This window comes from Delphinapterus leucas, chromosome 2, assembly GCF_059928025.1.
Source record: "Delphinapterus leucas isolate spDelLeu-1000000601 "Yukka" chromosome 2, BTC_Dleu_Yukka2, whole genome shotgun sequence".
Lineage (NCBI taxonomy): Eukaryota > Metazoa > Chordata > Mammalia > Artiodactyla > Monodontidae > Delphinapterus > Delphinapterus leucas.
The window spans coordinates 80,018,963-80,031,832 of record NC_143130.1 but is presented as its reverse complement, the minus strand read 5'-3'; the positions used below and the strand labels follow the sequence as shown (position 1 = coordinate 80,031,832).

Sequence of the window (12,870 nt, the reverse complement as noted above, 5' to 3'; positions counted from 1 at the left end):
AGTGGCTCATCAAATGGAAGTTAGGGGTATGTGAAATGGTCTCTGAAAGCCTCTCTACCTTTAGAATGTGATTCTGTGTAGCTTCCCCCCTACCTGGAGTAGAAGTAGGATGGGCTGGGGGTGAGCTTTGATAGGTTAAGGGGTTTTGTAGAGGAGAGGGAAAAGTAGTGACTTTTTTTTTCTGTGTTGGTTTCTTTTCTCAATGTCTTTTCTGGCATTCTCAGGGTGAGAGGAATTTCCATATGCTTCTGCATTTGGTGTTCATTAAACGCAGACCATACCTCTTTAGCTGCTCTTGGCACACCCTTAGAGGTTCAGCTGCAACTCAGGATAATAGGCGACTGCCAGAGGGAGGGAAAAAAGTCACATTCCATAAAATTAGGTAAGGTCTGGCTTAGAATTCTTTGAGCATAAATGCCAGGTTATGCGTTTTTTATTTGCACCCTTGCCTCCTGCCCCGGCTGCAAACACATCCTTGGGGAGACGAAATCAACACAGCAGAGATTTCATCCTGGGGTGAAAGGGAGAGTTGGGGGGGAGCAAGGGAGGCATTTCCGTTTTCCATGACTGCCTTTTATTTTTGTATTTTAATTTCTGTGGTAATTAACACTCCTTGAAAGAGTTGTCGTTACTCCATCCTCTAGTTAGCCCACTCTGGTTGGGCTCCCGTGCCTTCCACTGCAGAGTTCTTGTCGAGGTCATCTTTGATCTCCATCAGGGTCGCCCTCTGCTTGTTAGCAGTGTTCGGCTTATCTGAGCACTCCTTGCTTCTTTAAACACCAGCCTCTCTTGGCTCCCAGGCCACCACACTCTCCTGGTCTCCTTCGTTGTCTTTGCCTGCTCCTTCCCTTCTTCTTGACTTCTGCCAGGGCCTAGGCCCTCAGATGATGATTCAGCGGGTCTGGGGTGGGGCCTGAGATTTTGCATTTCTAACAAGCTCCCAGGTGATGCTGTTACTGCTGGTCCACAGGGCGCGCTGTGCAGCCAGGCTCTGAGCTCTGTCCCCGTCTTCTCTACCTGCGTTACTTCCTAGCTGAGCTCAACCAGCCCCTGGCTTTGAATTATGTCTTGAGTCTTACTGGTGACTTCTCACCCACTTGGGTTAAGACCCAGAGTCTTACTGAGGCCCACAGATCCCCAAGGTTTAGCTCCTGCTGACTGCTCTGCCCTCCCCTCCCTCCCCTGCATGTCTCCACCTGTGTTCTGGCCAAGATGGCGTTCGTGCTGATTCTCGCACGAGCCCGGCACATCCCTTCCTCCGTGGCTCTGACTTGCCATTCTCTTTGCCTGCCTGTCACGTGACTTACAGGGATCTCTTCCTCTCTTTCAAATCAAATGTTCCCTTGTCAGAGAGGCCTTCCTTGGCCACTGTATCTCAGATGGACCTTCACCACCACCACCTTGCCCTCTCCTCACCCTGCTCCGTTTTCTTTGTGGCACACATCACTGTGAATTACTTGCTATCCCTCTCCCCCCACAGAGTGTAGGTCTATGGGGGGACTTTGTCTCTTCACGGAACTGCTGTAGGAGAGGGTCTAGCATAGCAGTAGGCTCTCAGTAGGAACTCATTAGTGATTAAATAAAATATTAGTATCAGCATATCCTGGATGAGCTGGATGACCACTGGTCACTACTACCCATTCCAATGCCATGTTTATAATGGTTTAGGTTTCAGGTAATATTATAGTATTTTAAATGTCATGAGCTCTTGGGAAAGAACTAAGATGGAGTGGACGCATAAGTGAGGCCATCATACCACGCAAAGAGCCGGTGTTTTGGGGGCAGCCTGCACAAAGGAAGGTTTCTGCCCTGCGGTGGAGGCTGTCTTCCTGTTCACAGTGCATATGGTGATTTTAGTTTCAGCAAAATTTACATGATCCTGCATTTTAAATTCATGTTGTGAAGTTGAATTGTACTGGTTTTTTAAATCGTACTTGTATTTAAGGTGCAGATTTGTTTTGACTTTGTGGTATCATAAGAACTATAATAGTTTTATATTTGTACATTTAGTGAACAAAAAGGTTCTTTCAGCATTTTTTTTCTTTAAAGGCACCTTGCTGCCCACCGAGGAGAATTCCGGGGAGGCAGATTACACCGGGGAACAAAATCCCTGGTGTCATCAAACTTGGGGATAATAACTGTCTTGAACAACAGACAACCTGAATTGACATGTGAGAATCTGCTAGGTTTCTATTTTAGAAGGCTTATTTTAATTTTAATTTTTAATATTTTGGACGACTACACAGTATCATCTTCTTTTTTTTTTTTTTTTTTTTTTCGGTACGCAGGCCTCTCACTGCTGTGGCCTCTCCCGTTGCGGAGCACAGGCTCCGGCGCGCAGGCTCAGCGGCCATGGCTCAGGGGCCGAGCCGCTCCGCAGCATGTGAGATCTTCCCGGACCGGAACATGAACCTGTGTCCCCTGCATCGGCAGGTGGACTCTCAGCCACTGCGCCACCAGGGAAGCCCTCATCTTCTTTTAATTTTAATAGTCACACTATATGATATTCAGTAGGTGTCTCTGGACAATTCCAGGTGTCTGTCATTTACATCGTAGTCTTTCTGGGTCTCATGGAAACAACTGACTGATATATTTATGAGATTGGGTGGTTTGTGAATTGATGCCTGCAGGGACGCCTTGGACCCCTCCCAGGAACTCTGGATCTTGTAATCATTTGGCCAAGTTTGCTCATGATGCCAACTCCCTCAGTCTCTTCCCTGATGAGGACAAACATGGACAGATTTTCCTAGTTTGATCGTTTTTCGAGTGACCAAGAAGAGATACCTTGCAGAGGGTGTAACATATCTTCCAGGGGAGGATGTTTAGCTTTGGAATTCACTTTGCAGAAATCCTCTTTGAGGAGGTTCCAGGAATGGGGCTTAGTTACAGCTGTCATTGTTGGAATTCCACAGTGTTCCTTTACTCCCCTTAGGAGATGCTTGATAACCCCAGGACCTATTTTCTACTTTTGGAACACACACATCCTGTGAACGTGACCGCTGGTGGTGGGAAGAAAAGCCCCAGTGATGCTGACAATCAGAGTCTAGTGTTTTAAACAGTGATACATATTCCAGTTGGAGGTAGTAGGCACACTAGAAGGATGGGCATGGGGATTTTTATGGAAACCCTCGACTGTTTTGTTTTAATTGTTCAAATTTTAAAAAGGGATTCCGAGCCACATGCATCGCCCATGGTTTTATTAGTGCATCCATTCATTTACGTATTCAGCGCCTGCTACATGTGGGACGCTGTTCCGGGTGCTGGGAATGTGGCGAAGAGGAAGACCTCTCTGAGGAGTGACCCGTCTGCTGCGCTCTGACAGACAGGGGGCTGTTTTGCTAGCGTGCCAGTGCAGCGGGACATGGTGACGTGTTTTGGTCCATAGCCATCCAGTGACCACATCAGGATAACTACCAGATACTGTGGGCGGGCAGGAACATGAAATGTGGTCCCTGCGCAAGAAAGAGCTCAGGTTTCCGGGACGGAAGGTCTGGGGCTAAATCCCGATGCTGCCCCCGAGCCTGTGAGACCGTGGGGGCAATCTTTCACATCTCTAACCAGGAGAAAGTAGAATCCCTCACAGGTGGGGCTGCAAGGATCCAACCAGACGAGATGATACAAGGCAAGCACCCTGCACTTGCCTGGCACCGTTCGGGGGTGATGTGCATGCCTGACTCAGAACTGGCTGAAAAAACTTGAGACGTCATTTTGGGGACAAAACCCATCTACAAAAGAGCTGGCACTGGTGAGCCTTGCTGAGCTGCGCAGCACTGACTGTGTGCCAGAGGCGTTAGAAACTTCTGGAGTGGATGAGCCTGCAAGAAAGACAGGATCTTTAGCTGAAGGGAGATAGTTTTTTTACTGATGGAAAGAAATTGAAAGTGAAGGTGGTAAAAACAAAAAACAAACAAACAAAAAGAACAGTGTGAGGACAGAAGCTTCTTTTGGCCAGGTACCTGCAAAAATGTTCCCTTCTTCTTGGTGGCCTGATAGCATTGTGTTCATGTGAGTAATGTGAACCTGAGCTTAAGGTATGTGTTTGAAGAGCTTGTCAGTGCTCAGAGTTGACTAGTTTAATGAGTGACAGGACTGAGAAGTCAGAGGACTACAGTTTTGGAGGTGATTTAGTTCTTAGACATTTTGGCTTCAGTGTAGGTGGGTTTAGGTGAGTATCAGAGCATATGTCAGGGATGGCAAATGGATTTATATTGTGTCTACACTGATCGATGGGCAGTGACTGTACAGGTGTGGTGTCGAGGAGGCTTCTGAAGTTAGATTTGGACATAAAAATGCAGTGAAGACCCTGCGTTGATACGTTTTAGGCTCAGGCTACGTTTTAGGCTCAGGCTCCATGTGGAAACTATAGCACAAATGTCATGGATCTGTTGTGTCTGGTTAAGAACTTTTCTGTGGACCTGGCAACATAAAGACATTCATTTATTCAGTCAACAACTATTTATCAAATTTCCACTCTGGACACAGCACTGCATTTTAGATTCTCAGCCCTCTGATTTCTTAATTAGTTAATAAATTATTTCAGGACGCTGGTGCTTAATGCTGTTTGGTTAACCAGTGGGGTTTTTAGCCTCTGCCTCAGAAGTATTTAAAAACATTTTATGATCAAAGTCAGATTTCTTGTGGCCATAAATGCCACATGGAATTTTTTTTCACTTATTTCCTATTTCATTTAGCATACAAACTATGATTTAATTTTCCCAAGCACCTTATGAAGTCATCGTTAATAATCTGACTTTAGAGATAGGAAAACTCTCAGAGAAGTTAAGCCAGAGCTGGAATTTGATCTGAGTGCAGCATTAGACACGTTTCCGGCCCATGTACCTGGGTGTTCTCTCCATCACTGGTCTTCAGAATTGCAAACTTTTGTGTCTTAGCTCTGCATTGGTGGGAGAACTTTTAGAAATCATTTCAGGGTCAAGAGGTGAAGGTCGAATAACATTTCTGAAACATTTTTTGGACATGAATTCTAATTTTTTTTTTAGAGACCTTGTGGCATACGAAATATCAATCACTGAATTTTAAAGGTAAAGTGGGGAATATAAAAGAGGAGTGGGATCAAAACTGACAAAAGTGGAGCAGAGACTGACATGGTAGGAGACCATCCATGGGGACAGGAGAGGGACACACTTCAAAGACGGGGTGAGGATCCCAGGGAGGCCAGCTTGGTGCCAGCTGCACTCCAATCTGAGCATAGTCAGGGTCCTTAGTTCCCGGCCCCGTGACCCCCTGATCCTCAAACTCCTGGTTGATTCTCCAAGGTCTCCAACCCTAGTATAAAAGGAACTTTCCTACTGGCTTTTCTTTTCTCTTTGCCACCCTCCTTTTTGTGCAAGGTTTTGGACAAGTTTTGGGAGTTTTGGGAGAAGCTACACCACTCAATATTACGAATTTAACTTTTTTCCCCCCAAGTAGAAAAGTTTTGGTCATCATGCTCATTTAAAGAGATTCAAACCATACTGAACTGTGTAAAGTAGACAGCAACTCTGCTGTCATTTTCAAGCCTCAAAGTTTATTTTTGAAATTGTTTTCCCAGGGAATTCTGAAGGCCTGACTGTATGTGAGACATTTCCTTTGAAATCTTAAAAGTTTGGTCAGTTTCCTTTTTTTTTTTTTTCCCCTACAGAATGGATGGATGGATAGATAGGGGGAAAGAAATAGGAAGAAAATAAAGCTTAGTTTAGGTAACGCTGCCTCTTTCTGTCATGTCTGGGAATACGTTGAAAAATCAGTACACATTTTGCTGGTGTTGTATGTTCCACACTCTGATTTTTCACTTTTATGTAGTTGAGGGTCTAATGCGGATATTCCAGCACAAAATTCATGCCTTCCCACTAGTCCTACAAGCAAATCCTTTAGGAGTGAACGTTTTGTCCACTCTTCAGAGGTGTCTTATGTATCATCATTCCCTCTGAACGAGATAGTCACCATACCCCACACAGGGGAAATTATTTTTTGGTTTGTGGCTCACTTCTTATTTCCTGGAATCAAGCTCAGGACTCCACCAAGTCTCATCAGCTCCCCATCCCTGCTTTAGATGCTCTCTTAACTTGTATGATCAAATAGAATTATTCATTCCAAGCAAACGTCCATACACAGAGTCCCTGCCCCATGCCAGGTGCTGTGCTGGGTGCTTGGGCCTGGCTGGTGGGGACTGCTGTCCCCAGGAAGAAGGACAAAGCATGGTGGGAAGGTTTCTCATTGTCTGGCTGCATGTCATGCATTCCCTGGTGGCGCAGTGGTTGAGAGTCCGCCTGCCGATGCAGGGGACACGGGTTCGTGCCCCGGTCCGCGAAGATCCCACATGCCACGGGAGCCGTGAGGGCCTCTGGAATGGCTGGTGAATATGCTTTCAGGGCTGGAGGTGCCACTGGGAATTAGAGTGGTGAGGTGGGAGGTGTGGCCTGGCGTTGTGACTAATCTCCAGACTCAGCTGATAACATGTGATGGCCCAGGGAGGAAATGTTTCTATGTGGCGTATGTTCATAGTTCTTACAAGTGCTAAGCTCTTTGTCCTCATGCACAAACACACTCATTGATCTCACTAACTAAAGCAATTATCATCATTTAGCAGTCTTTCCCAAAAGCATTATTTCCACTCCAAAACACCTCTTTTATTTGCCAAGTGCCACCATATTAACATCCTGGCAATTGGTCAGCGTTTACTGCCAGATTATGTAAGTCCTCCGTTGGGCTTAGTCCCCGATTGAACAAGTGTGCCCGTGGAGTGCATTAGGATGGTGCCATGGCCTGGTGGCTGAAGACAGAGAACAGCTGTCCTTAAATCCATTCATTAGTTCAGTGTTTACACTGTGATTGGGAAGGAAACCCACATTTGCTTATGACACCAGTGCCCAGCTGAGAAATGTCATTCCGTGAAAATGCTGGATTGAGGTTTGTTGTCAAGGAAATGTGAATTGTGGACATTTCATGAAATTCATATATGTGGATTAATTTGCAAACAGGGAGCTAAGAATGTAATAAACCAAGGTGGCCTTACTCAAAGATTGAAATGTAATTAGTGTTGACTGTAGTAGCAGCAACTAATGAAAAGGACTATAAAACCCTAGAGAAGAATTTTATTAATAAATACTAGGAGAAATATTTTTACAGAAAAGTCAGCGTCAGTGTAAGAGATTATGGGTGAGTAAAATGACCTCATTTAGTAAATATCATTTAAAAAAAAAATCACAGTGAATAAATTTGTACAGAAGCTCTTCTATTAAAAATAATATTTGTGGGCTTCGCGGGTGGTGCAGTGGTTGGGAGTCCGCCTGCCGATGCAGGGGACACGGGTTCGTGCCCCGGTCCGGGAAGATCCCACATGCCGCGGAGCAGTTGGGCCCGTGAGCCATGGCCGCTGAGCCTGCGCATCCGGAGCCTGTGCTCCGTAACGGGAGAGGCCACAACAGTGAGAGGCCCACGTACCGCACAAAAAAAGGTATTTGCTATAAATTTTAATGCGTACGGACTCTGCTAGAGATGCAGAATAAAACATGCCAGTGCTGCTTGCAAACGAGGGATCAAGACACACCCGGACATTGTGGTCTTGAAGGCCTTTATATGTTGTTTCGTCTAAGGCACGTTTGCTGTTCTTGTTCTAGGATTTAAGTGTTTTATAAATATTATTAGTCTCGTCCAACGAGAGAAACTAGGTATCTCCTTTTCAAAAATCCCACTCAGAAGACAGTAAAGGAATAAAAATTAAATCTCCAAAGACAAGGAACGGCAGTGGAGACTTAGCGGAGGAGGGCGCTGAAGCAGATGTAGTGGTAATTAGCGGGGTGAGAGATGCTTCAACCTGAGGTGCTTGCAGTATACAAATGAGGTGATTTTCCTGCAGAGCTGCTGAGCAGCTCAGAAGTGGGAAGGCATCAGTTACTGTGGAAGTCAGGGTGAGGGGCCAACGTCTAGGGAATTATTTAGGTGCCTTGAGAACGGAGCAGTTAGACCTCCAGCATCTCCTCTGTGCCCTGGATATCTGGACACCTACCTGCCCCTGTCCCCTCCCCACCCCAGCAGCAGACTGGAGTTCTCTTCTCTGGGGAAACTGAACTGGAATGATGTTGGAAGCGGGTGTGGGTGACTGAAAACAGGGACTGAATTTGAGTTGCGACCTCCCTTCTCCTCCCCTGCCCTGTCCCGTAGACCAGCGGCCAGCCCCACCGCAGCCTCAGTAGTGGATTGGAAGATTCTTTTCTTGGGAAGTCAAACAGCTCTAGAGAAGAATACTCCCAGACACTGAAATGTGCGGGTCCCTCAGTGGAAAACTTGGCACTCTTCGCGCCACATAACTTGAAGCCTACCAGCTAATAACTCCTTTCCATGTATACGGAGCCTCCAATCTGCTTTTACTACTTCCCTCTTAAATAGGATCAGGCAGCCAAAGATCCAAGTCATATTAGAAGGCTTTCAACATGAAAGACAGGGACCCAAACAAACCAGCAAAGAGAAACCTTGCGGAAGATGGAGATGTTGCGGACAGCAGAGAAATTGCATTTTTCTGAAAAAAAAGTTATAGTATAATATCCTCAGAGAAGCTGTTTTCATGTCCAAAATAGAACTTAAGAAGAAAAACAATTAGAGAAGAACAAAGGAAAAGTGGAAATTAAAAATTAAATACATCCTCAAATTTTTAAAACTCAAGTATCTCTCAAAAATTAGAACAAAAACGATGGAGTTGAGGAGTAGATGAGAAGAGAAACATGAAAAATTGAAATTCAGTCTAGAAGATTCAACATTACTAATACGTTAGATGCAAACACCAAGAACAAAATAAAATGGTTTTCTAAACATTATCACAGAAGTAATACAAGGACATTTCATGGAACTAAAGGGAATTTTCAAATTGAAGGACTATATTAAGTGCTCATGTTTTATAAAAGTGGCCAGTTTAATAAAATACTCACTGGGAAATGTCATCGTGAAATTTCAGAACACCAAGGACAAGGAAAAGGTCCTAAAAACTTTCAGAGAAAAATAAACAGGGCGTACACAGAGGACAGGATATCATAATAGCACCAGAATTCTTAATAGCATCCCTGGAAGTTAGAAGATAACAGAGTAATACTTTAAATTCTGAGGGAAAGTTACTTCTAACCTGGATGCTAAATACAGCTAGACTATCATTCAAAAGTAAGCGAAGAATGAAGACATTTTTGAAAATACAAGGACTCAAAGTTTTTCTCCCTTGGACCTTTTCTTTAAAAGTTATTGGGCCCGTGTTCCCTCAGACCAATTGGGTAAATTAAGAAAGAGGAAGACACCAAACTTGGGGAAACAATATAGCACAAAGGGAAGAGAGCAACCAGACCCTAATATAGGGCTGGAGGGTGGAAGTTTGCAAGGGAGGTCACCACGGGAAAAGACCACCAGATTACCTGATATTTTGATCATCTGGAAGTTAATACTGGTAAGCGTCTAACAGATGTCATGTAGCTGATGAAGAGATTTAAGGGTAGGTATATAGAAAGCAAGACAAGCTAAAAATAGCAGTTACTGCCTCTAGAAAAGTTAAAGTTATGGAAGAGAGGATGGCCAGTCTACGATCTAGCACTTCAGTAAACAGTATTTATATATTCACAATAATGTAAACACAGCTGGCTCTTGATTTTATTCTTGGGAAGCTAGCAGAATGAGAAATTCATATGTATGCGTGTGTCATCTACCACAGGTAAAAATGATAAATGGCAGCTAGGCGTATCACTCAGCAACATGGAGGTTAGTACTAGAAGAAACAGCTGCAATTTGCAGTTGGTTTCCTCTGAGGCATGTGATCAGGATTGGGGATGGGAAGCTGGAGAGTACAGGTTTTCATCTTATCTTGTTTTATTCTGATTAAAAGTTAAATTGTTTTAAAATGTTAGTATAACGCTGATGCAAGTGAAAGTAGACATTATGAAATCAATCACTGGAATCCGTGAGATGATGAATATTGCAGATGACTGGATCTCTCCGAGTTGTTCCTATCTGTAAAATGGGAGGTGATGATATCTAACATGATTTACATTTAAAAGAATAATCACCGAGCAAACTGATAGCACCAAGCTAGTAGTAGGAGATGAATGTATCCAGGAAGGCCCAAGACAAATTAGAAAGACAAAATAAGTGAGGATGTGCTATAACTGAACTAAATAATCGGTAAGGGCATATTAATGGATGTATTTTGAATGCCATCCCTTAAAACACAAACTACATCCAGCACCCATTGAACATGGACAAAAATTATCTGTATATTTGCCCACAACAGAAACCTCAATACATTGAAAAAGAAAGAAATAACAATGACTTCATTTCTTTCTTTCTCTCTCTTTTTTTTTGGCCGCACCATGCAGCTTGCGGGATCTTAGTTCCCTGACCAGGGATTGAACCCATGCCCTCAGCAGTGAAAGTGCAGAGTCCTAACCACTGGACCGCCAGGGAATTCCTGTGACTTCATTTTCTGACCATAATACAATGCAAATAGAAATTAACAACATACAGAAATAAAGACCCTCCAAGCCAAAACAGCATAGCAAACATACCGGATATGCAAGAACTTTCTCGAAAACAACTCTTGAGTCAAAGAAATCAAAACCACAAATTGAAACTATCTAGAAAATAATAATAGAAACATTTCTGTGGTGGAAACTACTGGCTGCCTTCCCAATGTCCATTCTCTTCTCTCTTTTTACCAACAGAACATTGATTTTGAGAGTGTCAATGACCAGCTCAAAAAAACCCGTTATTTCCCAACCCTTTCTTGTAGGTGGGGGTGGCCATAAGGTTAAGTTCTCACCAATAAGATGCAAGGGATTATTGGTGGGTGGGGCTTCCAAGAAAGCTCCTTAAAAAGAAGGTTGCCCCATCTGGTATATGTGATGCTGGATCAGCTATCTTGTAATCATAAGGTGTCTATTACATGCTAAAAGTAGATGAGTAGAAAGATAAAAGAGGTGTTCCTCAAAAATATCCTGGCATCCATTCCAGCTCTGGACTTCCTATCTCTAGGGGAAAAATATCCTAACTCTTAAATTGCTATTTTGGGTCTGTTTGTTAGGAACCAACGCAATTCCTAACTGACAGTCACATATCACAATTTATGGACTGTAATAAAAGAATGAAAATAAACAAATGAAGCATGCAAGAAATTGGAAACATGACATGGATGGACCTACAGACTGTCATACCAAGTGAAGTAAGTCAGAAAGAGAAAAACAAATATAGTATATTAACGCATATATGTGGAATCTAGAAAAAGGTATGGATGAAACGGTTTGCAAGGCAGAAATAGAGATACAGATGTAGAAAAAAACGTATGGACACCAAGGGGGAAAGTGCGTGTAGGGGGTGGTGGGATGAACTGGGAGATTGGGATTGACATATATACACTAATATGTATAAAATAGATAACTAATAAGAAACTGTATAAAAAATATTTTAAAAATTCAAAAATTCAAAAAAAAGAAATTGGAAACAGAATAAAGGGAAGCAGAAGGAAATAATGATCAAACTAGACCTCAATAAATTAGAAAATTAAAAAAAATGATAAATCTAAGAGCTAGTTCTTTAGGGGAACAACAATCTAAAAACATGTAGACATATTTTACCTGCATAAGCAAGAAATAGGTGAAGAAAGCACAGATAAAACTAGATAATGAGAAATAGAAATAGAGGAGATGAAATGATGTGTACGTTGCAAAATTCTGTGCAAATAAATCTGAAAATGTGGATCAAATAGATGATTTTCTTGGAAAATATGCCACCAGATTGACTCCAGAATAGAAGGGAAACTCAGGAAGTCTGCTAAGAGTGAAAGAAATGAGACAGCTGTTTTCTGTGACCAGTTGTTTCTGTTCTTCCTGCATCTCTGTGGCTATTGGAGTTTTTCAGAGTGACAGAAGTGAATTTCTGCTGAGAGAACCTCACAGTGTGGGGTGGACTGGACAGCCTGCTTGGTGATACGTATGCAGTCTCTGACAGGGTGGTCACACACCAGAACGGGTGAAGGCAGTGATTCTTGGTATTAGGACCCATCACAAAATAAACAGCCTCGAGTCTTCAGGTTCTTCATAAAATTTTTCAGGTCCTTATGTTACTTGAACTGTTTTTTTTTTTATGATTTTTTTTTCAATTTTTTTAAAAAATTATTTATTTTTGTCTGTGTTGAGTCTTAGTTGCTGCGCGGCTTTCTCTAGTTGTGGTGAGCATGGGCTACTGTTCGTTGCGTGCACGTGCTTCTCACTGCGGTGGCTTCTTTTGTTGCAGAGCATGGGCTCTAGGCGCGCGGGCTTCAGTAGTTGTGGCGGATGGGCTCAGTAGTTGTGGCTCGCGGGCTCTAGAGCACAGGCCCAGTAGTTGTGGTGCACGGGCTTAGTTACTCCACGGCATGTGGGATCTTCCCTGACCAGGGATCGAACCCGTGTCCCCTGCCCTGGCAGGTGGATTCTTAACCACTGCACTACCAGGGAAGTCCCAACTTGAACTTTTTGGTTAAAAAAAAAATTGAAAGCTATTTTTAATCACTTACTCTCATTGTCAGTCTCACAAACAGCTGCTTCCTTAAAGTAAAAATGTTTTAAACACCATAGCCAAATAAATAATGATAAAGATTTCAAAGCAGGGTTGTGCATAAAGAAGCTTGAAAGGGTTTTGACAAGAAAATTAACAGTTTAGAAAAAAAGAAAAATGGTGAGCATCAGAACGCCTTAGCTCTTAATTATTTTCTTGGAAAAGTACCTTGTTCTCAAATGCTGGTATACTGGAACATCCTATTGGTTAAAAATAAATAGCATAAAGGGTGAGGAAATGAACTAAGGAGAAAACATGGCAACCAGCACAGCCCGTCAGCTAGAAACAGAATAATTAAGCTCTACC

General features: G+C 43.1%; 1 protein-coding gene across 1 annotated transcript in view; it reads left to right on the top strand.

Annotated features, from left to right (window-relative positions):
• CGNL1 (cingulin like 1) overlaps positions 1-12,870 on the top strand; it is a 154,179-nt gene that overhangs the window by 42,367 nt on the left and 98,942 nt on the right. The gene's annotated exons all lie outside the window — the stretch shown is intronic.